Raw genomic sequence first — 14,574 nt, forward strand, 5'->3', positions numbered from 1 at the left:
GACCAGCAGGCCCCAAGTGACACCTCCTTTCCTCTATGTAGATGCCGCTTCTCATCCACCTCCGTGGAAACCTCAGTCTGGGTTATGAGGCTCTCCTGTGTTGCCATGGCACTTTGAATTTGCTTATGTATCAAAGCTCATCGGCATGCTTTATAACCACTTTCACGCATGTTTCTCCCTACAGGGACCATAAAGAATTGGTGAGCATGGCGTGTGTCTCGTTCTCCTCAACATCCGCAGTATCTGACATGAGAAGTCCTCTGTGAGGGATTGCCGAACACAGTTATAGGCGGTGTTAGACATGTAGCTTCTAGACATGGACACTAGAGGGCAGTGTGGAATCATCTCAGACAAAGACCGGCTACTCCCCAAGAATCTAGGTTGCAGAGGTGGAAGAAAGTCGGCCTCCTGTGGGCAAACTGGCTGAGAGCCTGGAGCCTGTATCGCTCCAAGGGCACAGTGCCATTCTGCAGAATCTACTTTGAGGATGCTCCTTGCGTTTGTATCCCTTGCCAGACTGCCCACTAGGTGCTTTCGGGAAGCTGCCTCAGCGTGTTCCTTATTAAGAGTCAAAAGCTCTTCTCTGATTCCCACCCGAGGCAGAAGAGGATGGAGGCCACAGACAGGGAAAAGAAATGTCTCCCTAACATCCTCCTCATTCTAAGGAAAACAAGCGTATTCGAAGGGCCTGCAGTATAATTGGTCCACTTTGAAGAACAACAGGTAACAGCATCAATATTTGATTTTTAAAAGGTTGTGTGAACAGTTTTAAATATTAAAGATGAAGGCAAAGACTTAGATCGTCTTTTCATCTCTACAGTTGAAGCATTTAAAGAGGAAAACGGCGCTGAGGAGCGCATTAGGCCCGTGTGCCCATCAAATAGTATTCAGTTGCAAGAAAGCACAATCTTTCCAGGGTGTGTGTGTAAGACTGGAAAGTAGTATCTGTAGCAGAGAAGTTTTCTGTTCATTATTTCTGTAATGAGAGGGAAAGAAAGCAACCGCTGGAGTAACTTTCTCGGTCTCATCGTGGGCTGTTGTGTTCTCTCAATGACTGGTCTGGGACAGGTTCTGAGAAGCCTCAGAAATTAACTATCCAACTTCCCGGCTAATGAGCCCAATATGTCAATTTCCAGTGATCAAAATGATGCAATTCGATAAAGCACGGTTCACTTTGTAAGGAAATATACTTTTAATAGGGAGAACGGGAGGGTCAGGGTCCTCCCGAGATAATTATGGGCCAGTGGAATTAGAGGCGTGGAGCTGCACTTACTGTCTGGGGATGCCCAGTGGGGTTTGTGTGGCAGATATTGTCTTTCAGGGACAATAAATTCCTTCATTATATTTCCATTACTGCATTAATGTAGCAATGTCCCATTTGCTTGTAACCAAGGCGCCTGCATTCCGGAAACTTGGCATTTAATGCTAATGAGAGCTTGCAAGCCAGCTCTCTCTCTCTCTCTCTCTCTCTCTCTCTCTCTCTCTCTCTCTCTCTCTCTCTCTATCTCTATCTCTATCTCTCTTCCTCCCTTCCTCCCTCTCTCTGTTTAGATCTCCCCCTCCCCCTTTGTATATGTGTGGCATTGTCTGGCTTCGATGCAACAATATAACCAGAACATCAGGAACCTGGAAGGACATTGGGGTGTGTCTAGTGAGCTGAGGTGGCTCTGGTCATCCAGACACATGGATTTCTTGGAAGAATTAACAGTGGGTATTAGAAAGCAAGAGAGCCAAGAGTAAATTGCAGCTGAAGAGAGACACTGAGATCATTACTAGCTAAACAATGCTTAGTGTGAGACCTAGCCTGCATTGACAGAAAGCCCTGTAGGTAAGGCAAACAGGACTCAAAAGCACAGGAATATTGTGCAACCAAAAGTCTCAGGACCTAGGCTCTTAGCTGTGCATTGTTGGAAGGGTTGTTGAACTTCTCTGGGCTGTAGTTTCTTTAACTGGTGTTTAACTTGCTGGGAAATCATCTATTAGCAGGGAAATAAGAAAATTATACCGGCTTGTTTATTTTTTTTTATTTTTTTTTTTTTTTTGGTTTTTCGAGACAGGGTTTCTCTGTGTAGCTTTGCGCCTTTCCTGGAACTCACTTGGTAGCCCAGGCTGGCCTCGAACTCACAGAGATCCGCCTGGCTCTGCCTCCCGAGTGCTGGGATTAAAGGCGTGCGCCACCACCGCCCGGCTTGTTTATTTTTATATTCTCCAAAAACAGGTAAAGGAAAAAATAAACTCCTGGTATCAGAATTCTTTTTTGAAACATTTTTTAATCTATAATAGAACTTACATAGGAAAGTAAAATTGTAGTCATTTTGAATAACTTAGATATTGGTTTGTGAAGTTTCCATGAACCAGTAGATGTTCAATGATGATGTGATAGCTAAGAAGTGTTTACTTAAGGTGAGAAGTGAGTGGTGCTTAGTTTGACCCCCTAACATAGGTCCCTGATGGTTAATGGCTGATGAGGCTCATCAGTTTGCCCAGTCTTTGAAAGAAGATTTCTGCTTGGTTGCAAGTTGTAGAGAGTGTCTGGCAGGCTTTTCCCACTTACAAAATTCTCTTCCTTTTTTTAAAAAAAATTAAATTCAACTATTGTGCACTGACCATTTTAATTCAAGTTCATCGTATATATCATCGTAATAATTTTATGAAGAGGATTTAATTATTTCTGCTTTTATAATATTTCTTTCTTTTTATGTGTAGGCGTGCCAGTTCTTTCTTTCCATAAAGTGGGTCTTGGGGATCAAACTCAGATCCTCAGGCTTGGAAGCAAGTGCCTTTACTCACTGAGCCCTCTTGTTGGTTCATTGTGTATGTTTTTAGAGGTATGAAAATGGAGACTCTGAGAGGTTAGTAGTTAATCCCAGGCACAGCTAACAGAAAGAGCAGGGAACACCTTATTCCCATCTTTGGGTAGACTCCATATCCCACAGTCTTTCAGTACTTCATGTTCTATGGTCAGTAAACTGTGGATTTAATCCTCTTAAAATTTTAATATAAACTTCATATTTTGGAATAAATCTAGATTTGCAATAAGGCTGCAAATACATTATCCTAGAGAATTCTGGAACATCTTTCAGCCAGCTTCCCCAAATGTTGATATCTTACATAAACATTGTTTATTTGTCAAACTAAGAAATTAATGTTGGCGTGTTGGATTAGAATCCTTTGGGAATATACTACAGAGATACTTGCGCATATATGTTTATTGCTTCACTCATCACAACAGGCAGGGAGCGGAACCATCTCAGAAGCCTATTGAAATGAATGAAGAATGAAAATGTAGCATACACACACAATGTAATTTCATTCAGCTATAAAGAAAACTGAAATTTGATATTTGTAGGAAGATAGAATCACAAGTTATGTTAAGTGAAATAAGTCATTCTCAGCAATACAGATACCATATTTCATCCCATATGCAGAATCTATAACTAAAATTGTGTGTGAGTGCATGTATGTATGTGTGTATGTGTGTATGTATATGTGTATAAGTGTATGTATGTATGTGTGTATATGTGTGTGCATGAGGATATGTATGTGAGAATGAGTGAGTGTGTTATATGAGTGTATATATGTAAGTATGTATGTGAGTGTATATGTGAGTGCATGAGTGAGTGTGTGTATGACTGGATGTATGTGAGTGTGTATGTGAATGTGTGTGTGTGTGTGTGTGTGTGTGTGTGTGTGTGTGTGTGTGAGAGATGAAACTGGAAGTGATCACGAGAGGGAAAGAAGAGGTCTTAACTGAGAGGGGGACACAGGTCGTGGGATGCGTGTGGTATCAGAGCAGAAGAGGAAACTTTCAGGAGGTAGGAGGACGTGTGACCTACGTTTCACATTCATTGCTATCTCCTGGTATCTAACAAGAAGCAACTCAAGGGAAAACAGGTGTATTGGGCTTGCAGTTTCAGATGTTACAGCTCAATGTGATGGGGAGGGTATCACTGTGTAGAGGGTGGCTGTACCCCCTCATTCAGAGAGAGTACAGGAAGTAGGACTAGGCTAAGAAACCTCAGGGCACTCCCCCAGTGACTCGTTTCTTCTAGCCAGGCCCCACCTCAAGGCTTGCTCTGGACAGTGACCAAGTATTCAAACACACGCATCTGTGGAAGAAATTTCAAATCAAAACAAGTAGAAGGAACCAGCCAGAGATTTGCAAGAACTGGGGCAGGGGCAGTGGCATAGGTGGATGAATTAGAACAAAGTATAATGACAGATGTATGTTGAAATGTCATAGTTAAACCTATTACTTTGTATACTAACTTAAAAATTAATAAAAATGAAATTAACATTGGCACTTGACTATCAACTAGACTACAGTTTTTGTTTGATTTTTCACTAATTTTTCTACCATGTCCTTTTTAATATTTCAGGATCCAAGCTGGGATACCATATCACATTTAATGATTGCTAGTTTTAATCTAATTATTTGCTACAACTTCATATGGAAAAGGTTGAGTGGAGTTAAAGATTAAGGGTCATCGTGTGTGTATGTGTGTGTGTGTGTGTGTGTGTGTGTGTGTGTGTGTGTGTGAAGTTGTAGTATAGATGGACTACATATACTGGCATAAACTAGACTGAATGAGCTTTTAAGAAAATGAGGACACAAAATGGGATAGGTAGGGAACGGTGATGGATCTGGGAGGAGGTGGAAGAAGAGGGGTAAATATGATAAAAATACATTGTGTAAAAGTATCAAAGAATTAATAAAATGCATACTAGTTTCCCATTCATTCTGCATCTGCTTTTATAGACAGTTTTTCAAACACATTGCACCTGCCACTTTGATTTCAGCTCAGCATCTTGGCTGCAAGGGTTGGGACTGAGATTCGGTCTTCAAGAGCGACACTCTGTCATTGTCTTCTTTCAAGGACGGGAAATTTCAAATCAACTTTGAGCTGTAGCATTCGCTGCACCAAATATTCCTGGAGTTCCCATGATTGCCAATAAATAAGACATTCCATCATCTTTAAGTTGTGAAATCTTTTGATAAATTGAATTCCATAAAATATTGCTCTATTGATCTTCATGCTCAGCTTTCAATAAAGAAAGCCATCTAGAATTGCTGGCTGGGATTTTTCTGCATGGAGGATGCTGTGTGCTTATATGGGGATGGACATTTATGAGGCCAGGATCATTGACTCTAAATTTCAGTTCTTGGTACTACACCAAATGCAAACCAACTACAATGACTGTTCTCCATCACTGAGGCCTTAACTTTATAGTAGAATTTCATTGACACTGAAAAATTTGTGGAGAGCTCCAGAACCTACACTGTGAGTCCCAGGCTCTTCGCACACTGTGGGTGTGTGATCTGTGCTAATGCTCCCTTTCTGATAGAACAAGAGAAAATCAAGTTCCTTCTGAATTCAGTTTTGACTGTTGATCACATTTCCAGAAAAGAAAGAGCTAAGGATGAGAAGTGATGCTATGGCAAGAAAAGGCAAACGTCCAAATACAGTGTGTGTCTTCTCTGTACCAGTTTTCTAGGGCTGATCTTGAAATAGACTGCAATGATACGCTAGTACTTAGAATATTTTTTTAAAAAAAACAAATAACATTTTCATACTTTCATCATGACAACATGTCTGGAATGCCATCTGTTCTCTCCATGTGTTAAGGCAATTCAGTAAGAAATTAGTGTTTAGAGGACTAATATTTAGCCTCTTTATAGTTTTTCTAGATGGGTGGACTACTATGCTAGGGACAGCTGAAAACAGGGTTTTGCCACCATCAGGCATATTGGGTCACTTACAGTCCTTAGGTAACTATGATGTTCCAGAGGGGAGAGCAGAAAAGGTCTCCATAGGCCGAGGATTGAGCAGTACGTACACAATGACATTGTCATGACAGAGATTTGCAAAAGGTGCTGTGAAATATATAATATGGTCTGTGACCCACAAAATGTGAGGGAGAGAGAGAGAGAGAGAGAGAGAGAGAGAGAGAGAGAGAGAGAATGAGTGAGTTTGGCAGCTTTGGGAGACATCAACCATATGGAAAGGGGGGAATTATGTCACTCAACTAATGCCCATGAGGTCAACAATGATAGCAATGAGATGTATCAAGGAGACATATCCAATCACTCCACTGCTGCTGCTGGACTGTGGAGAATGAATATTCACTATAACGAATAAGTGAAAGCTGTCTCCTGGACATATCCTGAAACAGTTGATCAAAGAGGGGATACAGCAGGCAAAGCATGGTTTATGATGGGAGGGCAGCAGCTAGCTACCTACAGACAATGATCTGTTGGATGAGGGGAAAGTTGTAGAATATGGGAGTCTGCTTGTACTTAAGAGTGGATATATCTTATGTCAGTCTGAGACTATAAAGTTGTTACTCTGAGTCTTTTTTTAGTTCAGCTGCTGGAGGGTCTGATGCAGGAAGGCTAGACAGGAGATATTTTGGAGGATTCTTTGCAAGTCTAAGAACATTTATCTTCATTATTCTTTTGCAGAATGGAAGGTAAAACCTTTTAAGATAGCACTTGTAATTTTTTATGATTTTTTTTCTAAGGCTACTTGGGAGTACCTGTCTGGTGTAATGTATACGGATGCACAGTAGTTGCACATTGAAAATGTGTTTGCCCCCAGAAACCAAGAGCTTTCAGGGAATGCTTCTTTGCCGCTCTCAATCTTAGTCACCCATGGAGAGCAGCGAGTTACCAGCTGAGTCTATAACATCCTGAGTCCCTCTCCACAAATGGCAGAGGAAACAATAAAATCCAAGACACAAGATAACCTCCCCTTTGAAAGGTCAAAAAAAAAAAAGAGAGAGAGAGAGAACACACTAATGTTATTATTTGTAAATGCCACTGAAGGCTTTTTAGACCCAGCACTGAACACGTCTCAGAGGATCAACAATGGTTCTGTGAGCTACAGCTGGACTGATGCTACATTTACTCCTTAGATGTGAAACTTGATGCTCAAAGTGGACAACTGACCTGTCCACAACCACAGAGCTTAGAGGTGATGGGACCTGGTCACGAGTCTAGGTTTGTCCACTGCTGAGGCTTCTCCATGTGTTATCATCTCCACAGAGTCAATTCAGGGAATTATTCCAAGCCTCACATGGAGGGCCTGCTCTGCAATGGCTGTAATGGATGTGGGGACCCCTTGACATTCCAGGAAACCTAGTAGTCATACACTTGGAAGTCTCTGAAGTTCTACCAACACTCCTTTGTCATGGGCAACTGTCCCACATGTTGCAGCCTTTTCTATTTTTTTTTCGTGTTTGAGAAGGTGAATGATAGCCAAGCCCACCTCTTTTCTAGTTCATTTACCAAATTCTGTGTGATGCCATTTTCCTGGGTACTGGGTCTTGAAGGTAGGGAAGTAAAGGTTGAAATCAGTGGGGTGGGACTTGGCCAGTATAGAGCTGGTGAACATTAATGTTCACTCTGGTTCCATGATAGACATCTCCACAGCAGAATCAGGCTCCGCATCTCACCAATGCTGACAAAGCCTCTCACAGGGTAGCGGGTCATGTGGCTCAGAACAACTCAACATGTCTGTCCCTTGCTCATCTATAAAAAAGGGAGAGCCGTGGTGGCTACTGTTTATTCATGAAATAAAATTAAGATAATCATGTGAAGATACTTAGAACAAAGCCCACGTAAAGTGATCACTTCTGAACATTAGGCACTGGTAGTTAGTTACTGATGGTTCATTACTAGCGTTTTATTATTGCTACTATGATGCAGACACATCCCTGGATCATCAACATCAATCCTGTGGGCTGTAGTGATACTACATTTACGTTATAGATATGTAAACATAATAAATAAAAAGTAAGTATAAACGAATATTCAAAGGAATGCAAATTAATGCTAGAACTTGGTTACTATTTTATAATGAAAATGTTGAATGATAATGGAGCAAAAAGTGGTATAAAATAAGGCTTCCAACACTTGGATTTGATACAGATTCCTAACCTTTGCTGTCTTAGTAATTAAGGGAGATAGAATGCAAAATGCACGAAGAATTTGCAAATTGAGAAGAGGGAGAAACAGAGAACAGACACATAGAAAGATGACCAAGTTAAAAGTAGGTAAGTGCTGAAATTACCACTGGAAAGGAGGAGGGAGGGGGAAAACCATGAAAACACTATTATTATTATTATTATTATTATTATTATTATTTTTTTTTTTTTTTTTTACTTGATCAGCTAACAAGCATATAATTTAATTCTCTCAACTGTCCTGAGAGGTGAGTGGTACTGTATGTACTCTACATTGAGGAAATCGAGACTCAGAGAGGTTTAAGCAACTTGAAGTCACAGAATGGAGTAAATTTTAATCAAGAAATTTTACTCCAGCATCTGTGGTTTTTCCACCTCACTGTCACAACAGAATAATCTTGGGTGGGGGCGTCATGGGAGAGCAAATTGTGCTTTCTCTCTCTGAACACTCACAGCACTTGGCCTCTCCAGAGTTTCCATCCCTAATACACATGCAGCACACACTGCATTATCTCCGTCCCTGGGTGATCCCTTCCATGAAGCTAAAAGTTTTTGAGAGGCAGGGTCAGGGCTTTGGTTGTTTTCCCATTTTTGACCTGTCTACCATATCGCCTTGTGCCTGGGATGTAATGAATGGCCTGGGAGAAGGCTGTGATGTGCAAGGTGACAGAGAAGCAGGAGCCACCATAAGGAAAAGTTGTTGAGTGTGGGGAACCCTCAAGAGGACAGATTGGAGCTCTATGTTCCAAATCCTGGCCATAAGGGTTCTACTCAATTATAGATCCTAGACTGACTCTTGGATCTACACCAGTTTGGGAGTCAAACTAGGTCCTAGGAGATTCATTCTGGGCTCATCTCTTAAATGTGACACTTTCAGGCACTGTGGGCTGGCTTTGCTCTGTCTGAGAAGCAGAGGAACGAAGCAGGCATTCAGAGAGAAGACATGCTCACACTCTCATGGAGAAGTCATGAGATTTCTGCATGGTTGTGCATCACAGAGTCCACTGGGTCTTTAGAGCCAGATTACTTAGATCCAAAAATCCAGATCTTGATTCTGTCCCTTAGTCATATGACCATGCGGTAACTGTTTTACATATTGGTGCCTCAGTTTCCCCTTACTTGGAAAGATAACAATACCTTCCCTGGGGATCTTATGTCATGTACTTCAGTACAGTAATGATGCATGACACATGCTTATTGAATTGTAGCTATTGCCAGAGTTCCTGCTTGCCTGAGTCCACAGAGCTTTTTTTTTTTTGGTCTGTGTTTCTATTGTCTTGGATACATTTTTCTTCCTCATTTCAGAACTCCCAGCCTTCCAATTGCTGCTTGTAACACAAAGCAAATCAAAGCCCTCTCTGTTGTTGGTAGAGCATCCGATCTCACTGGCAGCCTCTGCCTGAGCATACTTATCAGCTACTAGCCAGAAACACACACCTGTCTTTTCATAAGTGACACCACAGGCCCCAGCGCATTTCAAAGCACAGACCTTTCTCTCCTCCTATGGAGAAGGAGCCCTGCTTGTCTGTTCTCTTTGATGCTCGGAGCCTCTTATTAATTTGATATAGGGCTGGGGACTCAATGTCCTCCCGTTGTCAGAACATTCTCCGAAGTCATGAATAATCATGTTGCTGTGCCCGTGTGACTTAAAATACAAAAGGTGCAATTTATGCACGTTTTTAAAGTTACTTTTTTCAAAAGAGTTCAACCAGTGAAACTGTCAGGCTGTCAAGACGCAAGCGCCAACCTCGATCCTTCACTGCTACTTATGAATTTTCAGAGGACATTAACACATTTTTAATTGGAATCCCGTCCCTTGCCCTGTCCCACCATCAATCTGTTCGATGGTTATGTTCCATGAGTGGAGTGGCAATAGAATGCAGAGTCAGTGGGAGGTATGGGTAGAAACCTTGTTTCATTCATTCAAGGCCACTTTATAGGACCAAGGAGATGGACAGGAGCCCAGCTTTTTCTGATCATGAATAATTTTTATTTTTATTTTTAAAAGAAGGATGAGGAAAGACAGTAGGGTTCCAGCTAGCAAAGGAGCATTTACAGTTCTTAAAAATATGTGCCTTTCCTAGCATGACCTCAAGTGCTTACACATACCCTGTTCACTTGTCCCTCCCATCAATGACATTCATTGCCATTCTCTTATGGGTGAGAGAGTGGGTTCCAAGCACATAGGAACACCTTTACTTTCCATGCCTCATGATTCATGGCAGGGAATCTTTCCAGAGAAATGCTCTGGTCCGGCCTTTCTGTTCTCTCATTCCTCTACACAAAAGAGAGATTTATCCTCTGATTTGGGGACTATGAAGTATGCATCATATTCCCTGCCCACAGATGAGGCACTCTCTGGTTTCTTCTCTTTTTTTTTTTTTTCTTTTTTTTTTTTTTTGGTTTTTTGAGACAGGGTTTCTCTGTGTAGCTTTGCGCCTTTCCTGGAACTCACTTGGTAGCCCAGGCTGGCCTCGAACTCACAGAGATCCACCTGGCTCTGCCTCCCGAGTGCTGGGATTAAAGGCGTGCGCCACCACCGCCCGGCCTGGTTTCTTCTCTTGACTGTTAAAAATTTTGATGGTAAAGACTTCTCTGAGGTTAGGTGTATGGTTTAGAAAGGCAAGTCCAATTTGGAGTAACAGAGTGGGTGATATTCACAAACCACTCTGTAGCCCACCATAGCATGTACTACAATACAATTTTTTCCTGTTAATAAAGTTGGCATTTTGGTTCACAACTGACTTTTGGATCTACCTCTTAAAATTTTTAAGCCATGTAGAATGTAAGAGGATGGATAAAGAATGTTATTTGTTGCTGCCCTTGAAAGACGGTTAAGAGGTAAAACCAAGAGCTGAACATGGTAGCTCACACTCATAAGCCCAGCACTTCAGAGCTAGAGGCAGGAGGATGGAGGATAGCTTAGACCACCTACTCTTCTCTTAAACAAAAAGGGTTAAATGTAGTATATAGACTACACTGTTACTTTATTTATTCTGCATATATTGTTACTTATCTTGTATTTATTCTTCACATACTTACAGGGTATTTACTGTGTGTCAGGGTATAGGTTTTTAAATAGAGGGTCCTTATCAAGTGTGTACTTCAATGATGGAGATAGACAGTTTACAATGATATGGTACTATACAGGATGCTAAGAATCCCTCTCTAGGAGGCACGACTTGGTTTTGTCTAGAAGCTGAAGGTTGTTTCTTTCTAAGTAAGTGACATTTAAACTGGGCTCTGGAGGATGAACAGGAGGGACCTGGGAAAGTATGTATGCGGGTAACAGTAGATATGATCCCAGCTTACAGGATCTGGAAGTGCACAAGGGTAGAGGTGTCACTGATAGAGAGGTAAGGGAGAAGAAAGGGCAGGGCAATTGTGCAGGATCTTAGGATATACTGTTTTAGTGATGAGCTGGAAGGGAGGTGTTGAAACCTAGTCAAAACAAGAAGTGAGACACAGAGACCCACATTCTTCCGATGAGAAAGGAATTCTGAGTATCTTAGGTGTGTTGCCTCCTCAGCTCAGCCCTTGAACTCAACACAGCAATTCATCTGGATGGTGATCTCAGGAATCACTATTGAAGGAAGGCCAATAAAAGACGGTTAATCAACCACTGTGGACATCTGGACTTTGATCTTGCCGGAACACATGCTAGACAGCAGCACTGACCATGTACAGATCGATGCATGGTCAGTCACATTTGCCAATAGGCCATGTTACAGAAAGCAAAAGGAAACACGGAAATTTGTCTTAAGTGTGCATGTTGTTTAGCTCAATAGTTCCTAAAGATTATTTGAATAGGTACTTACCAATTATTGATGAGATATTTTGCATGTAATTTTACACTACCTCATCAAAATTCAGTATGAGTGCCAAATGTTAGAAACACTTGATCTGTGTCTATATTTCATAAAGTTTATAGTTGGAAAAGCAGATTCATATACCAAGGTTATGGTAACAAGCTCCCCTCAACAATGACTTAAAGTGCCAGTTTTTAAACTTGAATGTTTATACCTACTTATAGACAAATTCTACACTTAGCCTTAATCAAAGAAGCTTGCTTTTGCAGTGGCCTGGGATGAATGCAGAGATGCATGGCTGCTGCAGGTGCTGAGAATAAGTGATAGGTGGGTGCTCAGACCTAAACAGGATACTTATACCAGTCCCTCTAGGGCTCAGAGGATATTATGGAAGAGAGGGTGGAAAGATTGTAAGAGCTGGACGATAGGAAGAAGGGCTGTGAAATGCTACCTTATGGGCATGATGCAGTCATCGCAAATGTGATCTCATGGCAGCTGGGCTTGCACAAGATGGCCTGTCAACAGTCAGTCATGGATTGCAGAGGAATCCATGGGGCCCTTTCCCTCTCTGCTGAACTATTTATTGGCTATTGATGGGTTGGGGGAGGCAGTCATTGTCTCCAGTTGTGTACCTACTGGTCAACACACCGGGTTCTGGCAGTTATCACACAGATAGCCCTGGTGAAAATCAGTGAGTCATAAAATTAAAAAGAAGATATGACAGTGGAAAATGGATTTGTAGGGAGGAGGGTGGGCTGACAGGCAGGGGGAGATAAGAGATTGTGTGGAGTGAGAGGAATCAGAATGCATTATATACATGTATGAAATTGTCAAAGAACAAGTTCAATAAAATTGATAAAGATAATGGCAATCCTTGAACAGCCTTGAGGCAGAGGGAGGGGCTTGGGCCTGCCTCTACTGAATGTACCAGGCTCTGCTGACTCCCCATGGGAGGCCCTGCCTTCTTGTAGGAGGGAATGTAGGTTGGGGGGTGGGGAGGCTGGAGGGGTGGGAGGAGGGAAGAGGGGGATCTGTGGTTGGTATGTAAAAATGAATAAAAAATTTCTTAATACAAAATAAAAAAACAAAAGAATTAACTAAAATTAAAATTTCCATACTCATTTGCATGTGCAGTGGTCCAGGTGCTCAGTAGCTTCATGTGGCAAGTGACTGTTGCATTGGATCAGTATTTGAACTGTTATCTGTGGTCAGGGGAAAGGAATCAGGTCATTTCTACACCACCTGCAGTCAATGAATTCTGGTTGCTCCTATCATTTTAGGCCTGACTGGGACTAGGTGAAATGGATTCTGGCAGACAGGGAAAAAGCCCTAGGCAGTTAGTAGTTAGGTGGTCATGTACCTTGGTGTGGAGTTCAAAGGCTAGGGTATAGCTACTGGAAGATTCATGTCAGACACAGTTTATAGGCTTAGAGAGAGAGAGAGAGAGAGAGAGAGAGAGAGAGAGAGAGAGAGAGAGAGAGAGAGAGAGAGAGAGAGTCTGGTTTACAGTTGTATGGCTAGTAGTAACATTCACCAAGACAGGGAAATGCAAGGATACTTTGGTTTGAGAATGAGATCATTAACTTGGCTTTGAACACACAAATTTGTGGTTCCTGTGAAACAAATAAATGGAGGTACTGAGTCAGCTTTGAGAGAAGTTGCCTGAGAGATCAAATAACATTTCAGGCTGTTTTATGGCTTGAGTAATAAAAAGAACATATAATAAGAAATGATGAACTATGTGCAAAGGCCCCCTAAATATTATAAAATAGTCTTCTGACTAAGCAGAAAATGGAATAAAAGGTCAGATTGTAGACAGGAGCATTTTTAATGAACAAAGATCGCTATGGTGGGGTCTCATCTGCTGAGGGTCAGGGTTGGCTCATGGTTTGGAAGGAAAAGCTTTATCAGGAAAGTACATCCACTTTGCTTAGGATCTTGGCTTCTTGATCACTGCTTTTTGGATAATGATACTAGAGAGAGCTGTCTTGGGTAAAGGACACAATATTTAGAAAGAGTGGTCCTAGTCTTGAGGATGACTATGGCTTCTTTTCTATGCTGCCTTCTTGTGAGTGTTTGGTCAACTTGAGGCAGTCTCCCAAGGACCTATCACTGTGGAGTATGCTTCCTCATGGGAGAAGCCAAGTACTGGACATGTAGGAGGTTCTCTACAAACTTGGCTGATGAACCAGAGGAGGGCCAGAGCTTGAGCCTTTGGTCCTGCAGCCCCAGATTTGGGGGCAAGTCTGGCTGACCAGCCTGCTTGTAGATGAAGACATGGTCCTAAGGACAGGGGATACTGGGTAAGTGATCCAGGTGATGAGGGCTTATAGGATTTTACAGTTAGAAGGCTTTGTTCCATCAATTTAGGTGAGATACAGTTTGACCATATACTAATAGTCCTGGTCTCTGTAAAATCACATCTAACACCTTCACACAGAGGGCATAATACAGTGCTGTCATTTGCTCTACTCAAAGGTGTAAAGTGCCCGTGGTTTCAAAATCTCTATGTGAGGCACAGGAGATAGACACAAGCAGGACCCCTGTGTTCGTTCCTGCTCAGTAACAGAGACTCAGTGAACAGACATTTGTTATGGAATATGCTAACCTGTATAATGGAAGAATCATAGAAAGGAGGCCTCCAGCATAAACTGAGCAGGGAGTTGGAGGTGAGAGGCTTTTCTAGAAATCAACTTCTGAGCTGGAACTGTTGAGAGAACAGAAACACTAAAGCCTCTGGTTCCTCCGTGAGAGTCAAGGGGACTCAGAGGATCCACGGACCGTAGGTCCTTCTCTCAGG

The 14,574-nt window shown here is 41.9% G+C and overlaps 1 protein-coding gene across 1 annotated transcript in view; it reads right to left on the reverse strand.

The window, feature by feature from the left end:
• The window catches only part of Ca10 (carbonic anhydrase 10), a 506,430-nt gene that overhangs the window by 120,185 nt on the left and 371,671 nt on the right, over positions 1-14,574 (reverse strand). The gene's annotated exons all lie outside the window — the stretch shown is intronic.

Source organism: Peromyscus californicus, unplaced genomic scaffold, assembly GCF_007827085.1.
Source record: "Peromyscus californicus insignis strain IS unplaced genomic scaffold, ASM782708v3 Scaffold_3__1_contigs__length_106647218, whole genome shotgun sequence".
In the NCBI taxonomy this organism is placed as follows: domain Eukaryota; kingdom Metazoa; phylum Chordata; class Mammalia; order Rodentia; family Cricetidae; genus Peromyscus; species Peromyscus californicus.